The sequence below is a fragment of the Numida meleagris genome, chromosome 2 (assembly GCF_002078875.1).
Source record: "Numida meleagris isolate 19003 breed g44 Domestic line chromosome 2, NumMel1.0, whole genome shotgun sequence".
Lineage (NCBI taxonomy): Eukaryota > Metazoa > Chordata > Aves > Galliformes > Numididae > Numida > Numida meleagris.
This window is the reverse complement of record NC_034410.1, coordinates 10,215,174-10,238,918: the sequence shown is the minus strand read 5'-3', so window position 1 is coordinate 10,238,918 and position 23,745 is coordinate 10,215,174. Positions and strand designations below refer to the sequence as shown.

The 23,745-nt window shown below is 35.6% G+C and overlaps 1 long non-coding RNA gene across 1 annotated transcript; it reads left to right on the top strand.

Moving 5' to 3' along the window:
- Positions 2,032-19,870, top strand: LOC110394720. Its single transcript, XR_002435830.1, has 2 exons — positions 2,032-2,177; positions 19,244-19,870. It is a non-coding gene; the product is annotated as an uncharacterized LOC110394720 (long non-coding RNA).

The window sequence follows — 23,745 nt, the reverse complement described above, 5'->3', positions numbered from 1 at the left end:
ATGATTGAATTACTGGTAAAACTGAAAGATTTGTACAACATAAAATTCTACAAATTCCTCCACAAATTTCTGCAAATCTTTCTTCTGAGTCTGTCTAAAAATCTTCTGCATGTTTCATTTTTATGTGAAGTGTGAAGTACTTGAATTTTGTACTGCACTTTCACAGTTAGCCTCCTCGGCTTGAGCTATTGAAAACCATTAAAATATCGAGTAGTTCAAAACCACCTACTGTCAGAAATAAGGCTACCTTCTCTTACTGGTGCCCATTGCTTGTAGTTCCTTTTAAACTTCTCAGAGTTGTCCTCCATATTTCCCAAGGGGTTTAACTCTGTTGGGGTCTTGAACTACTCCTTTGTTCTGTGCAGGGTGAAGCTCAGTTGATTTTATTTCTATTCCAGTGTTTCTTTCAGCAGCCATGCAGGGAACAAGGAGATGGCTGATATCAACTGCACTTGGTGAGGGTATTCTTAGAGAAATATTGAAGTCATCCTTCCTTCACAACATGTCACTTTCTTCCATTTATCACAAGCAAAAACATCCTGACTGAGGTGTTTCCCACAAAGTGAACGGTAGCAAGAAAGAAGACATAGAGAAGATGGAACTAGAAGAACAAGGGAGAAACCAGAACTGGTTTTAGCCTTCCTAGAAATGGAAGCAGCTAGCAAGAGAATCAAATGTAGCAGCTAATGAGCCTCAGTAAATAGCACAGCTGTTTCCTTTGTGATGATCTTCCTCCTCCTCTCCTCATACTGGTGATCTGGGCAATGAAAAGCCTTTTTGGCAGAAGAAAGCAATTGCTTCTCAGGGTAAACAGTGATCTGAGCTGAAGCTGTTATTCTATTAATGTGTATTTGGTCATCCTATGAGACTACAGTAGAGGAAATAGGCATATATCAAAAGGAAGAAATGGTATCGTTTTAAGCAAAAATGTACAAATAGTCTGTGTTCTCAGAATCATCTATTCATTCTTCTAGAGCTTAGAAATGGCTCTTTTATCTCTAGAAAGAAGTAGTTCCACACATCTGAAACATTTCCAGTTGATGACATTTAGTTTTCTACACTACTGGTGAAGAAAGAAAATAGTTTGATTTTTTTCAGAGATAAAAAAAAAAAAAAGCAAGGGTCATATAGATATGAAAACACAGCCAATGTTGTAACTAACTAGGTCACTTAAAAGGAATACGAACCCTTCTTGAGTTTGTTTCTCTTTGTATAATCATTTAAGTACCCACCGCAACAGGAAGGTGCAGATGGTCCACCTACTGGCTCATGATAAAGGGCCATGCCTAAGCTGCAAGGTCCTCCCTTTCATTAGGTTAGTCAGAGACTAGCTGAATCTAGTAATTACCAGTTACTGTGAAGAAGTATCCCTTTTTTTGTCTTCATTTTTCATATCCCAAATATGCCTTCCTGATTAAAAAAAAGAAAGGAAAAAAAAAGCATCCAAGAAGATGCAAATTTTGAAAGCGCTATTTACTTTTTATTGAAAATTTTCAAAGCAGTTATGGAAAAAGCTGGATTCCATGCTTCATGAGAAGAATTATTTTTGAAATAAATATATTTTCTTCAAATGTAGTGAAGTTTTTAACAAAAACTAAAAGATATTTTAGTAAAATACGTTTCTTTTTTTGGAAGCTGAGATTTTTGTCATCAAAGAAAGTATTAATTGCAATTTTTCACTCAGAAATATTTATTCCCTTTTCTTACTGAGCTTTAAGTCTAATATTCTATTTACAAAGTACAGTTCTTCATTCAGAACTAAAAGGTTGCTAGTTTTCTTCATTGACAGCAGCAGTGTTTTTTCACCCCTATGCTATTTCAGTTGTGTACTGTTACGATAGGATGGAAATAACTGTCTATATAATGACAAAAATGGCATTGTGCAGAGATAATCAATCTCTCACTTCTAGAGGAAATTAGTTTTGCATACAAGACAGCTTTTAAAAGGCTACACAGAAGAAGGTTGGGTTTGTTTGCGAGGAATATGTACGTGAAATCACCACCAGCTTACTCTTCATTCCAGCAGAAGTCTGAGCTCCTGTGCCAACAGCTGACCACTGTACTTTGGATTCCAGGACATCACGAAACCCTGCTGTTGTTTGGATAGAAGAGAAGGAGTGATGAAACAAACTGGACGTTCCGGCTCTACTCTACCTCAACTTAAAACACAAGATGCTGTGAGTGTTGTTCTGCTGTACACTGATCAATGTGATTGTAGCTTTGAAGCTGGCTGTACATCATGCAGCAAAGATATCTTTGATTAATCCCCTCCTGGTTAGTTTAAGTGATAGAAAGCCCCCTGAGGAATCAGGCTTGCTCTCCTTCTTTGCAGAGATCAGAGACAAATAGTTTCTTCCTGCGTTATTCTTGTCTTGTGTAAAGAGGATTTGTACAGGGAAGTCCCTAGAGTAAACAGTATTGAAAAATTGTTCTAAAGGATTAAAGCTTCTCTAATGATCTGACTGAGAGAGTGTGTCTTCTAGCAGCCTGCACTGAGTTTTTGGCTTCAAGTTATGAGGCAATGCACTAGACATAAAATTTTGGGTGGATGTGAAAAACAGAAGCAGTACACATCAGTATATTTATTAAAATTAAAAATGAATAACAGTTCTTCCTGTTTAAAGGGATGTAATTTGCCCAATGAATTATACACATTGGTCTAACATCGACTTTTTTCCCCTTTTTTGCCTTGTGAATAAAAGGTAGTACTAGGAAAGTAAGTTTTAGGAAGAAATGCTGGGGCTCCACTGAATTCTCAGACTTCCTATACTGTTAATTTAAACCTGATAGGGACACACTTTTCTCCTGCATCAGAATATTGTCCAATGTCACTTCTAATTCAATAAACAGAAATGTCCAAATGACTGTCAAAAAAATACCTACACCTCACTGACCTTTCAACAACTTTATCCAGTATGAATTTGTCTTCTTTCAGACAGTGAAGAAAAGACCAACTTTTGCACTTTAAGTGGAACTTCAGTGAGGAGTTCATGCTTACAGCATCTTTCAAATTCATTACCTGCCTCTTAGTAAATATATATTTATTAGGCTTTCTATTAGCTGAGAGCCTAAGAAAAAGGTAGCACAATTTGGTTTAATAGGCAGGATATCTATACAATAATGCTGTTTACTTATTTTTGGAAGTAAAGAAACTAAAGGAGCCATAAATCTATAAGGTCACTTTTGCTTAAAGTATAATCTGTGTCAAGATTTCATTCCACCTATAGCTCTTCTGTTGCAGCAGGGAAACTACAAAGAAAAGAGAGAAGCAGACTGAGCGCCAAAATATAACCTGAAAGAATTCTTTCACAGAAAGAGTTCTTCCACAGAAGAATCCAGAAATGAAACATAAAAGGAAAAGTAAAACAATTGATACTTTTCTGTATGAACTATGATTCTGATTGGAAAAAATATTTTTGCATGTGTATACATGTGCACTCAGAGCAAATTAATGTCTTGGATTAATTCAATTCCCTTTTTCAGAGCTTCCTACAACTTGACTGGATAACCTAGGTGTCATTTTTTAGTGCTTATTTGTTGTTGTATGGATGGGAAGATGCTTCTTACTTTCTGTGAAGTGAGACAGAAAAAAAATCTACACGTGGAATATTGATAAGGATTGTTAATGAATGAAAAACAATGTAGCTTTTAAATTTACCACTCAACATCTGTTATATAAGGCAGGGGAAGAATAGATAACATCAGTACCCTCTTAGTGGGCTACCCGTTTTGTTTGAGTTTGTGTAAGAATTACAGCAAGAATTAGGGACTTGGGTTTACATCTGTCCCAGCCATGCTATCCACCCATGGAGCATGTCTGATGGGTAACAGGCTATCTGTGCTCTCCTGGCATCACTCCCTTCTCATCTCCACAAAACTGCTACCATGCTCCGTCCAACTTCTCTTTGGCTTGTCTCACTCCCGTGCTGGCCTCAGCCCAACTTCACTACTCAAGTAGCTTCCACTCTCACCTGGATATCCCATTCAAACTCATGTCTGTATGTCAGCGGTTTACAGGCAGGTTCAGCCCAGTTCCGTGATGAGTGGGATGGGGGACCCACGGACCCATGCCCCGGGAAAGGGAAAAGGGAAAAAGGGTAGGGGGATGGGCCTAAAAACAAAACAGTGGCAACAATCTGAGGAGAAACAAACTAATTTACTAAATAAGATATCAGAATGCAAAATAACACAATATATTACAATATAATTACAATTTAAGCTAATAAATCCAATAAAAAGCGAGTGTCCAAAATTAAGGTAGGCCTTACTCTAGTGCCAATGGTGAGACAGCTGGGGAGCGAGATGCTGCTGGAACGAGAGACGGGCAGAGAAGAGGGATCATCTCATGATCTGCGAACAGTTTTATCTTTCTCTCTGAATGGAAAACGGTAAGAGAGCAGCAAAGTCCCCTGGGAAATGTAGTTGTTCTTCTCTTTTGAGAACCAGGTACCCTCAACTATCCGTGATCCATGGAACTGGAGCTCCCAGTGTACTACATGATGTTATGATGTGGAATACCGATAACCAAAAATCATAAAACCATGACGCTGTAAACAGGTGAACTCTCAAAGCTGGCACTGACAGGAGTAATTTCACCCTCCTACCCAGCTAAGTTAGCTTGTTCCAGTTTTTAATGTTTTGTCAGACTTATATCCTAAATCTGTTGCAAAGCAGTCCTTCTCTCAGTCTGCCTACAGATCCCTTGAGTTATCAGCACTTTTAGCCCTTGCCCAGGTTGTGTACCAGTCTTGCCAGTGCCCTTCCCATGGACCATCTATTATTTCCTGTCACATTTCCTGTTGCCCTTGCTCACCATGTTGCCTTCATTCAGGCTGGACATTAGGAAAAATTTATTTTCAGAAATAGTGGTAAGTTATTGGAAGAGGCTGCCCCAGGAGGTATGGTGGAGTCACCATCCCTGGAGGTGTTCAAGAAAAGAGGCAGGTGTATCACTGAGTGACAAGGTCTAGAGCAGTCATGGGCATAGGTTGATGGTGGGGCTAGGTGATTTTATTGGTCTTTCAAACCTTATGATTCTATGGTTGACTTCCTCTGCCCTGAATTCCCTGTTGGCTAAGTACAGAAATAAATGATACATCTGGCCTGCTGCTGCTGGGCGTTCTCACCAGGGTCTGCCATGTTCCTATCTAGACACAAGCAATGCAGTGTTCACCACAGTGAATCAGCGGTGACTGCAGCATTGTTCCATAATTTTATTCCAAACTTCACATTCTTGTATATGAAATAAGAACAATGCTAACACAGCCCCATTTCATCAGGGCACTTAAGCATATATTAATCATCTATATTTATACTCAGCAGATGTTTTACTTTAATTCTCATGGAGGTCAGCATATAAGATAATATTTAAATGCTTACCATAAAAGAATTAGGATGAAGCATCTGGGCCTGAGAAGAAAAGCAGTCTGCTGTGCAAAAAGTAAAAGAAATCAGAAGGGATAAAAATGTCAGATTTGTTCTTCTTTTAAACACCTTGTCACAACTGAATATCATAAGACAAGAAAAAACTGATTGTTGTGTATTTTTCAATATCTGTACATTTGTTTTATTAGATACATTTCTTGGTCAGCTGAAATAATCCCTATAAACATTTCAGTAATCTTTCCCAATTTATACTTCCCTTTTTTTGTCATATTTAATAAATGATCAAGGAAGAGGAAACCAAAAATGCAGAAGCTCTCAGGAAAGCAATTACGGATTCTCCAGTTACTGCTGAAATAGCTCCCTGAAGATGATGTGTTATGCTTCCTTTCCACTTTTATTTGGCAGTCCTCAAAAGCACATCACATGTGTGACCACCCTTGTCCTATCTTTGTCCTCAAACATTAATTAGTTTATGCTTTGTGACTAACTCCTGACGGCTAGTATCTCTGAAGTCAATCATGTCACTTGGGACATGTGTATAAGCTTAGATTCTATGTAATAGCACTAATTATGAAATGAGATGTACAGTTATTTGGCTACAGAATTGTATTTTTTTGTGAGGGTACAGAAGAACAAGGTAAGTTTTCAGATGTTGCTGGTGAGAGGAATAATTTGAGTGTAATGTGCTGCTCACCAGTTCATTAACGCCTTTATTTGTCTTTCTTCACTATTTCTTTCCCTCATCCATAGCAATATCCTACAGCAATGGTAAAAGCTATGGTTTGTGCCAGTGAAACCAGTGGGAATTCTGATAAAGTTAACACTGATTGTTTTAGCAATAAAGCACAGTGTTTGTAACTGCTGTGTGGCTCTGAAGTGATCTTCAGTTAGGACAGTGGTATAAATACAGATAAACAGTTTGAAACTTTACCTGCAGCACTGATTGCATCCTTCTCAGTTTTTAATTATACCAGTAATCTTAAAAATAAGGCCACTATACAGCAAAAGTATTCACCACTATTTCAAAAAAGGGATAAGAAATTTTGCCAGATGTCTAGTAGACTTTAACTTAGAAGGGATGAACTTTCTGGTTAAGAAAAGGAAGAAAGGATTAACTATTATAGAAGGTGAAACTATATTTAAAATTAAAAGATGATTCTCTCATAGAATAGGATAGGATAGCTGCATTTTGTAAGTTATATAATATGCTACTGGAAGTAAATAAGTGCCAGAAAATATGCTTTGACCATAAAAATGGTTACCAAGGAGGATGAAGGTACATTGTGAAGCCAGAATAATCCTGTCCCTTGTAGCACACCTATTGCAGTATGTGTGGATAACAGAACAGCTGTCTCAACAACTAACACTCTCAGCATATGACAGCATAAAGACTGATGCCAATGTCAATCATTCCTCCTGATGCTAAATAATTTCTTCCGATGCTAGATCTTAAGCAGAAGAGTGATAAAACCAAACTGTATTCATTTGCAAGTGGTGGTGCAATCCAAGCCTGGCAGAGACCCACCTGCAGTCCTGCAGCCTGTGGCAGGCAACAAGACTGAAATATTCTTCAAGTATCTGTCACCTGATGTGTGAAGTGATGAGATTTCATCAGCGTGATCCCACTGCCCACGTTTTAAGGGACCAGTTAAGCAATTTAAATCAGGGATAATACTGATTATGTAATTATACCTAAATATTTTTCTGAATATATGCAGTGAAAATGTGATTTTTGTCTAGGAGATCGGTTGGCTTAGCACTTTCTCCTGCAAGCCTGTTTGAATTTAGAGTAGACAGAATTTCTTGTTGTGCTTCAATATGCTGTTATTTGTCAAAGTTAAATTTATCAAAAACTCCATTACTCTGTAGTCTGAATCTACTATCACAACTAGGAGTATGCATTTTTTGGCAGTGTTAATGAGGAAAGAAACTATCTCCCATCCTTCCTGTGCTACAGAGATCACGCAGACCATGTTCCTTGAGGCAGAGTGCTTCGAGAAACTCATCACTGCCATTGTTCTGCTGCATGACTTTGATAGATAGAAGATTCACGATGTGATGGGAGCCAATCTGTTAGCTGCCATTAAAGCCATTATTTGGTTTTCTATCTATTTGTAAAATAATTTCCTTAAAAATAGCAATTTTGTCACTTTCTACATAGAATCAATTGAAATGATGGTTTTGAGTTAACAGCTAAGCGAATACATGAGGATTTTTCCTGTTTGAATGAGTTAAAATTGTTATATATTCTATTCTAGGATCTAGTTAAGTAGATATAGCAAAATAAATTATTATTTTTGCAACTGCTTGGCAGGGCTCTCTTGTATTTTATGCTAAGTCTTTACCCCCTCTCTTAGTCTGAATTCTGGGTATCTTATCTGTACAAGTAAACAATGTAACAGGAGCGAACTGTTTAATATAGTATTTTCTATGTGAAGGAAAATACTGTGGAAATGGGTACAATAGTGAACTCGAATCTCAACAAAGTTCTACACACTGTACTTAGTGTCTATGTTTTTTCTACTATAAATATGCAAGAATTCAGTCTCTTAGATGTTTTTTATGTGAAAACAGCTAGTTCTGAAATTTCCTACAAGCACCTAAATATAAGATACCAAAAAAAAAAAAAAAAAAAGGTTTCAGAGGAAATATGCTTGGAGGTTGTGTCTCTAACATATAATGCTTATTTTGTTGTTTTCCTTGGCTATTTTGTATATTCAAGTCCTAAACACGTATGAAAAGAAAAAACTGTCAATGTGGGAAGGGTTAGAGAAAAGGAAGTGGGGGGGTCTCTGATGTCCTTCAAGTGAAAAGCAGTTAGGCAAAAATAGGGTTTTGAGGAGAGATTTATCTCATTCAGCTTTAGCTCTGTGAAGGTTAAACTTCTCCATTATCTGTGATGAGAATCGGCAATAGACAACCATCCATGACAAATATCCCTGAAAGTTTCTGCCTCTCTCTTTTGGCTATTGGAGAAGCCTGTTGACAGCCTTGGCCCAGGCATCTGATTTTTTGATATCTGAAGTTTGGATAAATTAAGACTATCCATGGCCATCATAATAAATGTCACAATAATCTTTATTTATTATAATAATTCCTTTAGCATGGAATTTTTCTGTTTTTGATTAACAGTCCTTTCTTCAGCGTTGTATTATACCTTGAGCACAAAGTTGTCTCTACAAATGTAAATCAAAATAAAACTACAGATAGGCCTCCATATTAAAAGAAACTTCAGTATTTCAAATTCCTAATGCTTCATGAGATACTATACTCATCTCTTTGAAAATCAAATTGCTTCTACAAGAGCACTGTAGCAATTCTAACAGAAGTTTGCAAGGAAAATAAAAAAAATGACACTAGGTAAATAAAAGGGTTAAAGAGAAAATGAGATCTAAAATATTCCTAGAGAGAACTATAAATTAATAACAACTAATAACATGAGTTCTCTGTTTGCAAGCAAGCCCTACCTACAAACATATTTCATAGAAGAACATTCATAATATTTTGATGACAAAGTAATTCCCACCTTAACCTACAAGAGTAGCACTCCCTAGGGGCATTAGTGCTGTTCTGTCTGCATATTTTATAGGTTCTGAATCTAAATGAAAAATTGCGTTTACCCTTCCTTTCAGAATAAGGAAAGCAGAAATGCAGGAAGGGTCTGACTCTTCTGGAATAAACACCGTTGATTAAAAAAAAGAAAAGTGTTATCATTAAAGAAACTTCAAGAATATCATTCAAGAATAGCAATCTCATCTATTCTAAATATCTAAATATTTGTTTTAGATCCATAAAATCCTTTGAAATAATTACTGTATAGAAACTTGTGGCTTTACCATAGAACTCTTTAGGTGCCAGCAGTATCCTTTTTACAGCTAGCCCTTTATTGCTATGTCAGGAAGGCAGAGGTCAGGAAAGACAATATGAAGTGTATTGCTAATGGTCTGCTCAATAAGAAAACACTGACACTGTGGAGGCCATATCTTAATTTCTCTACAATTTGGTCCTGAGTCAACAATGTACTTTAAAAAACTCCTATCATTATACACTGAATCTGCCCTAGGATATATGCATTCCCGGACTGAATCCTGAAATGAACGTCCTGTCATTACTGTACTGATGTACACATTCTGACTGTTTCCTCTAATTTCCTTAGAAGACAGGGATTCGCACATTTTTACATAGAGTATTATTATTATTAAACTTAATCAAAAATATTCTAAATACTCTAAATAATCTAAAGCATTTATCCTATATATTTCCTAATGATTCCAGAAGAATCTTTCCATGCATTATGACAGCACAAAATTCTTTAAAAGACAAGCCATTCAAGACAAATGCTGCTACTAAGCCTTCATATCCGTTTATATGACTTTTTAAAGTAACGTAACGAGGAAATAACAGGAACCATCATTTTACCAAGGTGACTTCAGAAAGGACATTTCAAAAAAGAAACCACAGTTTTTTACACATAACACATAATCTGTACAGACCAGAGCCATGTAACTCTGAACAGACAGCACTTGCTGCATTTAGCATGTTGGTGAAAAGAGTGGGTATGTTAATTGCATAATTGCAGCTTTATATAATGATATTTGTGATGGGTGAATTTCTAATTTCCTACTACAGTATGTTAGAATGGATTACTATCTGCTTACCAGTCTATGAACAGCCCTGTATCCATTACACTGAGACTCACTTAAAGGTAGAATAATCACACTAATAGAATAAATCTATTCTATACCCTTCTCACAGGGTAGTCTTTTTATTCAAAAGAGTATGTGAGATCTCAGCAAGGACAGAAGGTCCTTGGAAGGGTTCTCTGCCCAATATTAGCCAATAAAATCTAAGTTCTAGGCTTCTATGGAAAGTCAAATTTAGCATAATCTTCCTAAATAAGGAAAAAACAGGTAATTTAGGGTTGTAATGCTCCAACTTAGTCCTTTGCATTACTGATCATCGAGGTAATTCCTTGCAGTTTCATCATCCATCTGTATCCTAAACAGAGTGAATGGTCAGTTAAGGTGATAGGGATACACGGAATCAATACCTTTGCATCAAGCCAATAGTTAAATCACTCACTAACGAGTGCCTGACAGGAATACACAGAAATTAATGAGATTTTCTATTGTTATGTTAAAAATGGAAATTTTTAGAACTCTTCATCTAGGTTATGTTTATTGGTGGCAAACTGTTTGTTGTCAACACTTAACTCTTCTTCTAACAAAGCTTAAAATTTAAACCATGCTGGAAGACTACTGACCAGAATATCAGAATGAAGCAACAAAAATTTGTTATCCAAAAGATTAAGAACTATTGCATACCTCTACTATAGTATTGAACATTCTATCTAAAATTAGATTGCAGTTGTGGTAGAATTTCTCAATCAGAGAAGTGCTGCTCATCGTTTCACCCCAGAAAACATGATGTCACACCACAGCTTAGGCCACTACTGCGTGCCAGTGGCACGGTGATATGAGCACACAGCCATATTGGTGTCACATAATAGGATATGTATACTTCAAATGTTTTTTGTGGTTAGTTTGAGAGAGAAGTACTTTGAATATCCCAGCTGATATAGTCACAACTTCGCTTCAGTTTGACCTCTCCATGTAGGCTCGCAGCATTATATGGACTCTGTGTGGGACTAAAGGTGGAGATCTCTTTCTGAAGTAGTCTTTTCCTGTTACAATGAATTGATAGAAATAAACACTGCTAGGGTACAATTCATTTTATCCTAAAATAAATGTCTAAAATAAGTCACACAACACCTCAAAAGTGCCTATTTGTCTCCATTGACAGTAAGGACTGCCTAAGGTTATATCTAGAATACATATTACAGGCATATTTGTTGAATTTAACTAGAACTTCAGTGGAAGTAAAGAGTTGCACATCTCGTTCTCTTTGGCTACACCTACAATTTTTTTCTGTCAAGACAGCAAACAAACAACAAAACAAGAAAACACTGCCTGTGTGCAGTGGACCAGATAATAGCTGTGCTGCTGAAGTTTTAGGGGCTCTAAGAAGCACAGGTTACATCCATAATGTAGATCAGCATATTTAGGATCTAGCTCTCAGCCCAACTCAGACTATCCTCAGGTCTGTGTGCAGGATTTAATGCTGCAATGATTATTTGATTTGCATCAGAGTAGAGCCCAGGTAAGAACAAAAATGTGTGCACTGCATTGTATTTATCTATCTAACTGTCTACCTATCTATCTGTCCACAAACATATGTAGTAATTAATATGTAAATTAATTGTGCATTAATTATATTGCATTATATGAATACATATATATTTGTATATATATATAATATATTTCTATATGTTAGAAAACAAGGCTTTGATCATATGTCAGTGAAATACTAGCAGCAAATGGCAGGTGCTTTAAACAATAACACTGTCACTATCTGAAGGTGCCCTAAGCAAGATAAAGACTTGTCACGTTTCAGTGGTTCTGCCTACTGATGTGACTTTTGCTTGCAGCAAGAGGCAAAATCTTATGTATCCAGCTGTGTAGAAACAGGGGGTTATTGATCAGTATGAGTCTTACTGTTTTATGAGCATGTATTGCAAGAGGCTGTGTGTGACAATCATTATTGTTCCTTATGTGTGCATATACATGGGTAGCAGTTATTGATTTGGTTAGCTCACATATAGCTTTATGATAATCTTTTCTTAGTAAGAGAAATGATATAGAGACCACATCTACTACAAATGTGTACACATTAATTGAAACATTTAATTTACTTTAGATTTTATTTCTGTTTTGATGTGTAGATGCAGAACCTGATAAAAACTAGCCCTATTAATGTAAAGCATCATATTATGATATCTATAAGATCAGGATTTTCTCCCACTGAAAACATGCCTGTTGTCCTTATGATGCATCAAAATATGTTCAGAACACATAAGTTCTTTGATGCAATTTGAATAGACCAGAAACTACACTTAGTCATGCATAGTTATTCCACCAGTAATTTCTGTTATTAAATAAAGTTTCCAATGTGGTTCAAAGTTCAGATATATCTAGGTAGGTAGATAAGAGGAAAGAGTAAGAATGAAAAGGAAATATACTCTCAAAGTGCAAAAGACACAAAGCATATATCAAGAATATTGTAACTGAATGAGTTGTGGTAGCTGAAAGTCATCAGTTAGAATGTGCCCAATGGCAATTTATACAGGCAAATAAGATTTCTGTATGCACATGGAAATGTCAAATGCAAATATATATATGACAACATTATTCAAACTGTGCAATATGACCACAAGCAAAACAGTTCTATATCTGGTCAGTGTACTCTAAAAGCTAAATGATTTAAATAAGAACTCAGAAGAGAACAAGCAGAACAACAGATTCAAAAATTCCTTTGTCAGCTCAAAAAGGCTAGATAAATTACCAGGTAGACTCTTAAGAGGAGAAAAACTGCACTGTAATGCAGTAATTTAAGTAATTTAAAGTTAGATTCAACTAGTGAAGTTAAGCCTTACCTATTTGCATGACCAGCAGCTCCAAAAAGAGGAATAAACAGTATTTGACAGCCCTTGGGTAGCATGTCCACAGCACGTGTCTGTAGCACATGCCCTAAGTGTTAAACTTGTATCTCACATTGAGAAAAAATGCTCAAAATGTTCTACAAAAATATCCTTACAGTGGGGCAAAGAGTGCTGATAATCTACCAAAAGAACAAGGTATCTGAATACCCATCGTCTGTGATAGGTGGGCAATGCTTGGATGTAGGTCAAGTTCCTTAGAGTCTGGAGTCTAAGTGAAGAGTTACCTCATAAGCAGAGACCAGATGACTTTTACAGAATCTCATATCTATATTGTGTTTAAAAATGAGTTATTTTGTGATCTTTCTCTCATTTTAGTCCTGTCAGATGTATCTAAAGCATCACATGTCTGAACTAGGTGATGAAACATCAAATGGGTTAGTGCAGACCAGAAGCTATTACAAAGAAAAGATTTACAATGTAGAAGTTAATTCAGTGGTGATGATAAGTTGATAATGGAGGACAATTTCCAGCCTCCTTCAGTTCAAAGACTGTAAGATTAGGTAATTGTTTTGGATTAGGGTCCAAAGAGTTTCTGAAGGCCCAAAAACTAGAGATGCACTGTAAAAAAGCTCTGCATAACCACATTTAACAGCTATTTCTTCAATGCCAAAACATTGCAGTGTTTCTTACATTAAGAATAAAAAAAATTACATCCCTGTCCCTTATTTTATAGGCAAGTTTCAAAAGCTCATCTCTGTGGCATTATTGTATAGTCAAAATGAAAATTTCAAACATTGTCTAGAAAGCATAAAAAAAAATCATCAAGGATAAAGCATGCCAGAAAATTCATGCACTGCATTCCAGATACATCTCCTTAATAGATATGAAGAAAAAGCAGTATGTTAGTCTAGCCCAGAATACACTTTGCCTTTGCTAGTACTTTAGGTGATTTCTCTGCATTAACGTAGACGGGTAGATGTCTCCAAAGGATAATGTATCCCAACTGAAGATAGACACATAAGATTTAGGGCCTCTTGAATTACTCTCTTGAGTTCCTTCTGCATCTCTGAGAGAAAACTAGACAGTTTGGACTAGGCAGTAGTAGTTAGGTGAGATGAACATGTCTATAGTACATTCATTCTAACACTATAGCAGCAAAGAGAGGCAATCAGATTTCAGAGCTGATTCATATTTTGTTAGTGAATGTGCAGAAAAAGATGTAAACTCTTCATTTTTCCCATTTCTAACAAGCAATAAAAAAAAAACATGTTAGGTTTCAGCAGTAAACACTAATGAAATAATAGCAGGTATGTGACCATTCAGATTACTAGTAAATACCAAATAAACACTAAACAGTGTTTGTGAGATAATGAAATGACTGTCTATGCCAGTAGCTTGGAAATGTGTTTCAGTGCATTCTGTGTACTGCAATCCATACAGACATAGCCGGACTGATATAGAAGAGCTAGTGTGGGACCTAGAGAAGGCATAGCAAGGCAATATTATACCTAAATCTTCACACCGTACTGTGGTGTGTACTGATTCTCTCCTTGTAGATCAGAAATCCAACCAAATGAAGAGCAACTATTTTAATGTATTCCTAAAATTTGGGGTTATAATGCAAGACCTCCCAGAATAGTTAGGCGAATAAGATCAGAAATGAGGACACATTTCCTCTGGGTTTACCCAGCATTTAGTTATGTAGATTGAGAGGAAAAAATATAAGTTGAAGTGATGCAAGGAACATATTGTTTCTTTCAGATAAGAAATGTTTTATGAATTCCTATGAAGTGTAGGGAAATGCATAATGAAAAATTATGCCATCAATAATGCAAACTAGAAGAGGAGAAGTGGAACAAGTTAGGCCTGCAGCATTCTATTTATGTAAAAGAGCACTTCTGTAACCTTGTCCTGATAAACAAGAAAAAAAGGTTTAAAATATTTCTTTTAATAAATCTTCCTGGTTTCACTCTACTGATGAAATAAGACAAACTTTAATTGGTAAAAGATACTAAGTATAGCATCGTGTCTTTGAAAGCAACATATTCAAAAGATGTACTTTGTCAGTGTTTAAACATAGAATACAGAAGGGAAAATATGTATGTATATATTGCTTACTCCCTTATAATGCTTTGTGTTGGTAGAAGGCCAGTGGGAGATGCTTATCCTTACTTATTTCTGAAGGTAACCCTTTGCATAGGAGAAATAAATATTTTTGTGCTGAAATGCACACTTACTAGCAGTACAAGCAATTGTCTTAATATTATGTGTGAACTTGCCTGTAAAAATTGTACTTGGTAAATGTGCAGAAAGAAAAGAAATGGTAAAATTTTCCAAAAATAATATATTCTGTTGTAGTTACTGGGAAATTCAGTTTTAGCCTTGCTTTGTCAATGTTTGCTGTTTTCACCTATGGGGCAGGAGGCAGTCCCGATATGGTAAAGATTTTGTCACCAGAGTGGAATCAATTGAAAGAAAGGACATAACCTGATTCAATGCCATCAGTACAGAGAGGATGAACAGCGCTTCGACAGCTTCTAAAAACAGGATAAAATTAGAGGGAATCCCAATTACCTGCTGTGTCTCTATTTGTGAAATGGCAAGTTAGAATAAATCTTTATGACTAAATAAAGGTATCAGTTTTCAGAGGAGACAAGAGTGTTTACAAGGTAAAAAAGAAAAAAAATAAAATAGTGCTGTTTTTCAGGACTCCCTTGATTTAAGAACTCCGTGTGCTAAAGGATGCATTCATAACATAGCAAAACCAATGCTAAGTGGTAAGTGTAGGATCTGGCAGCAAAGTCTGGATCTTCCTTGATTTTCCTTTAATTCAATAGTCAACAAAATGTCAATAGTACAGATCTCTGCATTATATATTTCACTTTGAAAATTACTTTCTGTCTGCCAGATGAAGGAAAGAGGCAACACATGTTCTTGACAGGACTCCAGAGATCACTGGAAATGTCTGGAAGCTGTAGAAGTGTTAAAAATATTGTGGTTTTGTATGTATGTGCTTTTGCTTCCTTCATAACATGGGGGTGATCTCTGTGTGTTTAGGAAGATGTTTTGTGTACTTCAGCAGTGTTAGGCAGAGGTCTGGGGCTGACTAATGCTGCTAACGAGCCCTCTGCATTGGATCCCCTCATGGAGGATGAAAGCCATTTTTAAGTTCAATTGAACACCATTCTATGTCTGTAGACTCTGAAAAAATAAACAGACCAGATTCAAGGTATTGCCTAAAAAAACATAGATGAATGGGAAGGTGCCTTTTTATTAACTGAATTGCTATGAGCTTAGATAAAGGAAGAAAACCGTATTGCTTGGAACAGCAATGGTATTATTAAAAATGGCTGGTCTGGGTGCAATCTCCAGCTAAGTGCCTGAGGACAAAAACTATCACAGTTCTGATGCTGGTGTTTAATATGAAATTATATCTGTTGCTGGAAAAGAGCTCTTTGTCTGACAGAGCAGGGAGCTTTTGTTTATGATGTTTATTAGAGCTTACCAGGAAAGGTGGCTAATGTAGGGTGATAAGAGCATTACTAATTTTCTTTGAAAAATGGCTCTAAGATATTTTCCATTGTGAATTGTACATTAAACTGCAATTTCTTTCATGAATTTCCTTTTCTTACAGCTATGCGATACTGATTCCATACCCATCATCTGGCAATTCTAATGCTCATATACAATGAAGTAGTAAAACGAGTGCTAAGAAAACAAGATTATAATAAATAAACATTGGGCTAAATATTTTTGCAGTCATGCTTCTTCAAACAAACCACAGCAATACAAAGCCCAGAGTAATTCAAAAACGCATACCTAACATAGAAATGCTAAAGGAAATTATTGACTTCTCTTACCATAATTTTTGGTTTACCTTGATTCTAAGTAGTTCTATCATTATTACAGATACTGCTTTCAGATACAATCTGAGAATACTGCAAGACCTGCTTTATGCAAAAGAATGAGGTAGATTAGAGTAGACTTCTGTCCTTTTATTCCCAGCAACAATTTGCTCAATAGTATGAAGAAGGGACAAACAAATAGTGAGATGAGACGTTGGCTAGAGAAATTATTCCCTTGCATTCTCATTAAAAAATATCAGAAAATATTGAGTTTTAAATAGCAATAATAAAATATTATATTCATTAGATTTTTTATTTGTTTGTTTATTTGTGTTTGTTTTTTAACAAGGTGATTAGTTTAACAGGAAATCTCTAAACCCTGAAAAACCCTAACATTCTCAGCATTTAAAATGAAAATATTTCAGATGAACATGACTAAATCCTGGAACTCTTGGAGACATACAAATGAACATGAAAAGTCTTGGAGTATGGAGATGACAGTACTTTTTCAATTTGCACTGGAAAAATAATGTTGAAATAAATTATTTTTTTCACTGGGACAGATGAAAAGTGTGTGGACTTAGTATGAGACCCGTGGGATTTTTTGTAGGGATTCCTTTCTTCCAGTCTCTTGCCAACATTTACAGTCTTGAGATGATCATATAACTGAATGTGAAATTCAGTTTCCATACCATGTTCTCCTTGAAGACCAACAGATTTCCCAGGAAACCTCTATTTTTTAGCTGTCATTTTCATAACTTTGAAGAGAGAAGTGAGGTATAAGGCAGTAGAGTCATGTATCCTAGTGCACCTAGCCCTTAACCCCAGAATCTGCTCTCCACGATTATGTTTTTTGTAATGGTACAAGTTCTGGTGGAATCATCTGTGAACCCTGAATTCTTTCCTTCCTAAGCACTAGGAATCTCTCACTGCCTGTGAGTCTGTTTTATTTTCCAGTGAAGTAAAGAATTTCTGTACAATTTGAGTAGACTTTTCACATAAGGATTCAGTACCCTTTAACAATCAATACAGTCATCCATACACTCCTGAGCACTTAACCTCAGAACAATTTTCATATCCTCCATAACTTATTTGATTTTTCAACATTCCTCTTCTGTACATTTCCATTTCTACTGCAAGAGAGAAGATAATTTTTTTGCAGCTGGAATATAAAGTTTCAGTGGATGTCCTTTCTTCTGTTCTGATATAAACGTTATCTTCACTCATGACAACTCATAATATTGATCTCCTGCTTTGTGTTGCTTATAATTAATTAACTGTATTGTAAGTATCAAAATATTGAGTGCAGAACACTGAAGAACCATCCTCCAAGAAACACAGTTTTTAGAAATTTCCAAAGTTGGAGAGATTTGAAGGAGCAAATGCTTGAGAGCTCTATGCATTATTACAGTTACCCTTGCTCATTGGTCTCAAATTATAGACAATTACAGTGTAAAGCTAGAAAAGGGACGTGAGAAAACTAGGTTGCAAGGGAGGAGTTAGAACGCAAAGAAAAAAAACTGAGAACATAAGATGATAAAAAGGAAAGGAAGAAAAGCAGCACATTTATTGAAAAGGAGTTTAAGGAAGGTCAGATTAACTCTGGGATTTATGAGCATTAATATGAAAGAAAAAAAGACCATGCACACACAACTCCCCAAAAGAGGTTTATTAAAGTGCTTATATACAAAAGCAAAAACAAAGATAAGAGAGCTGACAGCACACACACATTTGAAACTTGCGGTATTGTGGGAATAATTCTACTGGGCTAGAAAAACAAGAATGAAGAAATTACTGTGAAAGGAGATAGTTTTGGGACAGAGTTGGAGGGAAAGAGAAGGAGAAGTGCGCTGATTGGTGAGAGAGTTTAACAGTATTGCAAAGGATAATTCAGGTTTGATACAGAGATGTTTGAAAGAAGATTCTGTTATTTTAGGCCATTATTCCACTATTCTTTTGTTTAACAAATGAACAAAATCAGTGTGCAAGTTGTAAATGAACTTGGAAAGACTAGTGGATGTGCAACTTAACTCTGCACATAATATAAGGAGGATCAAAAATGCTATTTATGCATTTCTACTTGTCCCATCTACGAGGCATCATACATAGTAATTATGGACACACTCAGCTGTTTGTCTGTGAAGCATTTACTACTCCAAGGTCTAACCTTAACTTACTGAATGTCTCCATTTCCACAGAACACAGGAAAGGAGAGGACGCAGAAGGAAAAAATAAGCTTTCTTCAACTTGATTTTCGTTTATGAATTTATGAATATGCATTGCAGTCATCTAAAAAAAAAAGAAAGAAACTGAGGGAGGAGAGTAGGAACAGCACTCAGGTGTTGCTGGTTGATGAAATCCAGCAGTGAGGGCTTCCACTGCATGCCAACCCACTCTTCCACATGCAAGAGTAATTCTTTGGAAGAATAGTGTCATCTCTTGTAATGCTTTTTAGAATTAGCAGCATATCACTTGTTCAAGGTCTTAAAATTAAGATTATTCTGATCTGTTGTAGGTGCACTGAACTCCTGCTACTCCTGTATGCAGCCTGAAAGAGAGAACACTGTTTTCACAGGGCTACTTCACAGCTGAGTTTTTATTTACGAGCTGCTGTAGATCTAGGATGGAGAACCTATGGAAAAGAGACAACACTATGAATTTAAAGATAAAGATCTGCTGCAAATTACCTTGCAAACTGTATTGTGATGGCAGCTACTATGGAAGCTTTTTAGAACACAACTGCAGGACTGACCACAATTCTATCAAAGCCCAGCTAGACTTGTATCCTGTTTCTGACAGTTCATCAGGAAAAGCAGAAAGAAATGCAAATATACTATGAAATTCCTCTCAGAACACTCCTAGTTTCAGTAATGACCAGCTCACAGAGCCTCGGTACCAAATTTTAATTTTTAAATTTAAATTTTTATTTAAAGGGTTTTTTTTCTTTCTTGAATTTATCTCACCACTTCTTGGACTCATTTTTGCACTTGGAGTAATACATCCTATGACAGTGTTAACATGGCTTGATTATGTACTGTGAGAAAGTGTGTTTTGTTTGCTTTAAGCTTGCTGATCATTTCATTTGGAGGCTATGTAAATCGTGTGCTGTGAGAAACAATGAATAAATGTCTCTGTTCACCTACTGTATTAATAATTCATGATTTTATAGATCTCTGTCTTAATCGTCTTTTTATCTTGTACAAAGAGTTCTAATCTATCAACAGAAGCTATTCCTTACCTTTGATCTCACTGGTTGCATTTCATTCTAATTTTTATAGTTTCCTGTATGTTTTTAGTGATAAGAAACACCAGAACCGTACTCAGATATTCAAAGACTGAGCAGACCATTGAGTTGCAGTATTGCATAATGATTTTTTCTGCTTTATGTGGTGTTTATTTCTTAATGATTCTCAACAATTTATTTGCTTTTTTGACTGCTGTTGAGTATGGAGCTATTATTTTCATAAAACTATCAACTGTAACTCTGACATCTCTTTTTTTCCTGAGTTGCAATCTGTAGTACAGAGGATATGTGTGTTTATTTCTGCTGTTATTTTCTCCCAGATACACTACTTTTCACTAGTGAATATAGAATTTCATCTGCCATTTTGTTATATTTTATGTATTTACTCAGTAACACAAATTCAATCAATACGTTCTTATGAAAAACACATTTTGATAACTTAGAAATACATATTTTATGATTGCTGAAACTGCTTATGTCCTCTATGCCCTCTACATCCCATGAATGAGATAATAGTTGAGAAGAATGTAGGAAAACAATCTTGAGGGAGAAAGATCTAAGCCTAGGTTTTTCAGGATTTCACTTCTTAGAAAATCTACATACATTGCTCTGAAAGTAATGCTTCCTATTCATTTCTGTGGAAACTACATCAGATGCAAAGAGCCCAGTTACACAATTTGATAGAGCAAATTCTGAGCTACAGAACACTATTTTTCAACATAGCCCCCATCATTAGCTATGTATTTTGACTAACAATGATCAAGAGCCTGCCTGCCATGCATAAAATTCTGCACTAGCAGTGACCCACTGTCACTATCACCACTGCTGAAACACGCCACCACATGCCTCACTGTGTTCACATCCACTCTTTGATCTCCGTAAATGTTCAGCAAGTGTCAATGAATGTCAATATGTGCAGTGTTTTCCACATGGAGGAATTCAGTTCCACTCCTTTGCTTTATACACTCATCTATGTCAGACGTTGTTGTGTCAGACCGCCCCTCTGCTGCTGTCTGTCACACAGCAACAATATTTAATGGAATACTGGCAGAAAGGTTCAATCTCTACTGCCATACCACCGACATCTGCCTCTGGTTTCATGGGCCAGTATAATAAAATCGGAGACATTACTTTCAGAGCAGCCCTCACGTGTGGTATCCAAGTTGTTATAAAGATCGTGACATAGGCACTATTGAAAAGGACAGATTTCTTCTATTATGACCAATCCATGTGACACCTGACGAGTATTTTTTAATAGACTTTGATCTATGCTCCAAGTATGAGAAACTATATATCTTCTTAACACTTTGGATGGCCCAATTTTACAATGCACATTATGCTCATTAGCTCGAAGGTATGGAGAACCATGATTTAATAATCATACTATGTATCTATAATGGAATTACCCTAATGCTTATCATCATAAGAATATTCCCAAACAAAATGTTAAATTTTGCATTTTGAGAAAAATTCATCTTCTTTATTAAGATTCATAATTCACATAAAGAATTACATAATTTGGTTTAAAGCGCTGTGGAAATGGAACAACCTTACCAACCCAAAGGCATTCTCAGAGTAGGCTAAGACAGTAGAATTCCTCTCACTTAATATTAGAGATATGTATTAAAAATCATTAAAAGCTTGAAAAAAACACAATAAAATGCTATAATCATTAAAGTAATATATATTTTTATGGTGTGTATCATTTGAACAGCTTTAGCAAAGGATTAATTTTACTTAATTTATTTGAATTGTAGAGAGCAGAATTTCGGTGACCATATGAGATTCTGGGGTGACAGGATAAGCAGGAACTCATTCCAGACTGAAATAAAGCTAATATGCTGCAGTAGCTGTTTTAATCTATATGGCTTGCTAAAGTGCATTCAAAAAGATCATGTTTTCCAATCTAAATAAATGAAAGACTAAAGAAAGAAAGAAGTCAATCATCAATGAAGTAAGAGACAAAGATGTCATGTAATGAAGTATTCTAACAATGATACTCCTTTCTTTTTGCATTCAGGCAGAAATCTGAAATACTAGCAGTCATGAGCAGCAGTTTAAGACACACTTGCTTCTTAATAGTTTTAATGTGCTTGTCTTCCCGCTCAGCAGGAAATACATTAGTGAAAAAATGTCAGACGTGGTCTCACTGGAGAATTAGTCAAATTAATTTATACAATGTTCCAGTAATTGTGAAGCAGTAGCAAAAGCAAAAACAATATTAGAATAAAATTCTCTTTGCTAGGCTGGGTAAATTAGAGAAGTGATCATTTTTCCTGCTTCACAGATTCTGAAACTTTGCTTTTGCCCTAAAATGTTATGTTTGTTTGGATTATGTGTTGGGCTTAAATTAAAACTAGGTGGCAAACCATCTACAAACCTACTGATGTCATTAAAATTAAGACTTTTTTCATACTCATCTCTTTGCTAATAAGAAAAATATTACCTTTATTTGTTCCTTGCCTTAATTTCCCCTTTTCCAAAATGTTTTATCTGACTCAGAACATAGACTTGAGTATAGAATATAATCACTTCATCAGAAATAAGAGCTGGTCATAATTTTCATATCTAATACAAGTTAAATGGTCTCTGAAGTTAAAAAATAAAATGTTAATTGTTGTCCCTTGTCAGTTTTCATTCTGTCTGTTTCTACTTGTGCTTCAGTCTTGAGTGGAAAATGATAAGAATTCAGGATGATCTGCTTTCCATGTATGACATTTTAGTTCTTTATTTTTTTTCATTTTCACTGAATTCCTTCGCACTAAACAAAGTTTGAATACATGAGGATTCATTTCCATCCAGCTTTTGGAGACCACAGGAATCAGTGAAGATTTCACACAGTTTTAAGAAATATCCAGTTGAACTACAATTTCATTACAAAAACAGGTTATTAGTCAGTACATACACAGTGTTCTTGAATGTCAGTGGGCAGTTGTGGATTTTCAGTGGAGAAAAACTTTCTAAGTGCTACAAGTTTAACCTGTTAAGTCTGCTATCATAGTCAATAATACCTGCTGGAAAGGCCTTCTGGCACCCAGGATGTTTTTACAAGAACATTCTCTCAGCAGTAATAACTTTCTTTAATTTAGAGTTATAGTGAGTTCAATTTTTTTTTTCTAAAAAGATATTTAGAGAATTATTTCAGACATATTATGCAATATGGAGGATTAAAAATTACATGATGGAAATGTTGATCTAATTTCTGGGGCCCTAGCTGCTGAATTTGGATCATTTACAACCACCATAAGAGTGACGGGCTGTAACCAAATCTTCAGACAAGTAGAGCTAGCAAAAAATGAACAAAGTTTTAACGCTTTTTAATTTTCATTAATGTATAAAGTTTTCACTTTCATGCCTAGATCAACCTCAGAGAAGGCAAAGAAAGAATGTACTCTTGGTGAGATCGTTTATACAATTTTTCCAAAACAAAGAGAAGAAGAACATATCAGTGTAGAGCTGAGGGAAATTACTAAAGAGGGCAGACTGTTAAAATTTATGTATATTAAATGAATGTAAGAAAGTAAATGAGAGCAAACTGAGTAATAAGTTTCAGAGCTACATGTAAAGGGAGTCACCAGATAGAACCAATGGAGCTATAAATGTTATTGTTAAATTAATGATAGATGAGATTTGCAATCCTGAAATGTGTGAATTGTTATTTTTGCTATTTAAAAGAGAACTTGAAAGAAACCATCTTGAAAATGAGATCTGTTATTTTAAGAAAAATAATATGTTTTCACTTTCAATAGTGAAAATGTAAAATAGATAATATG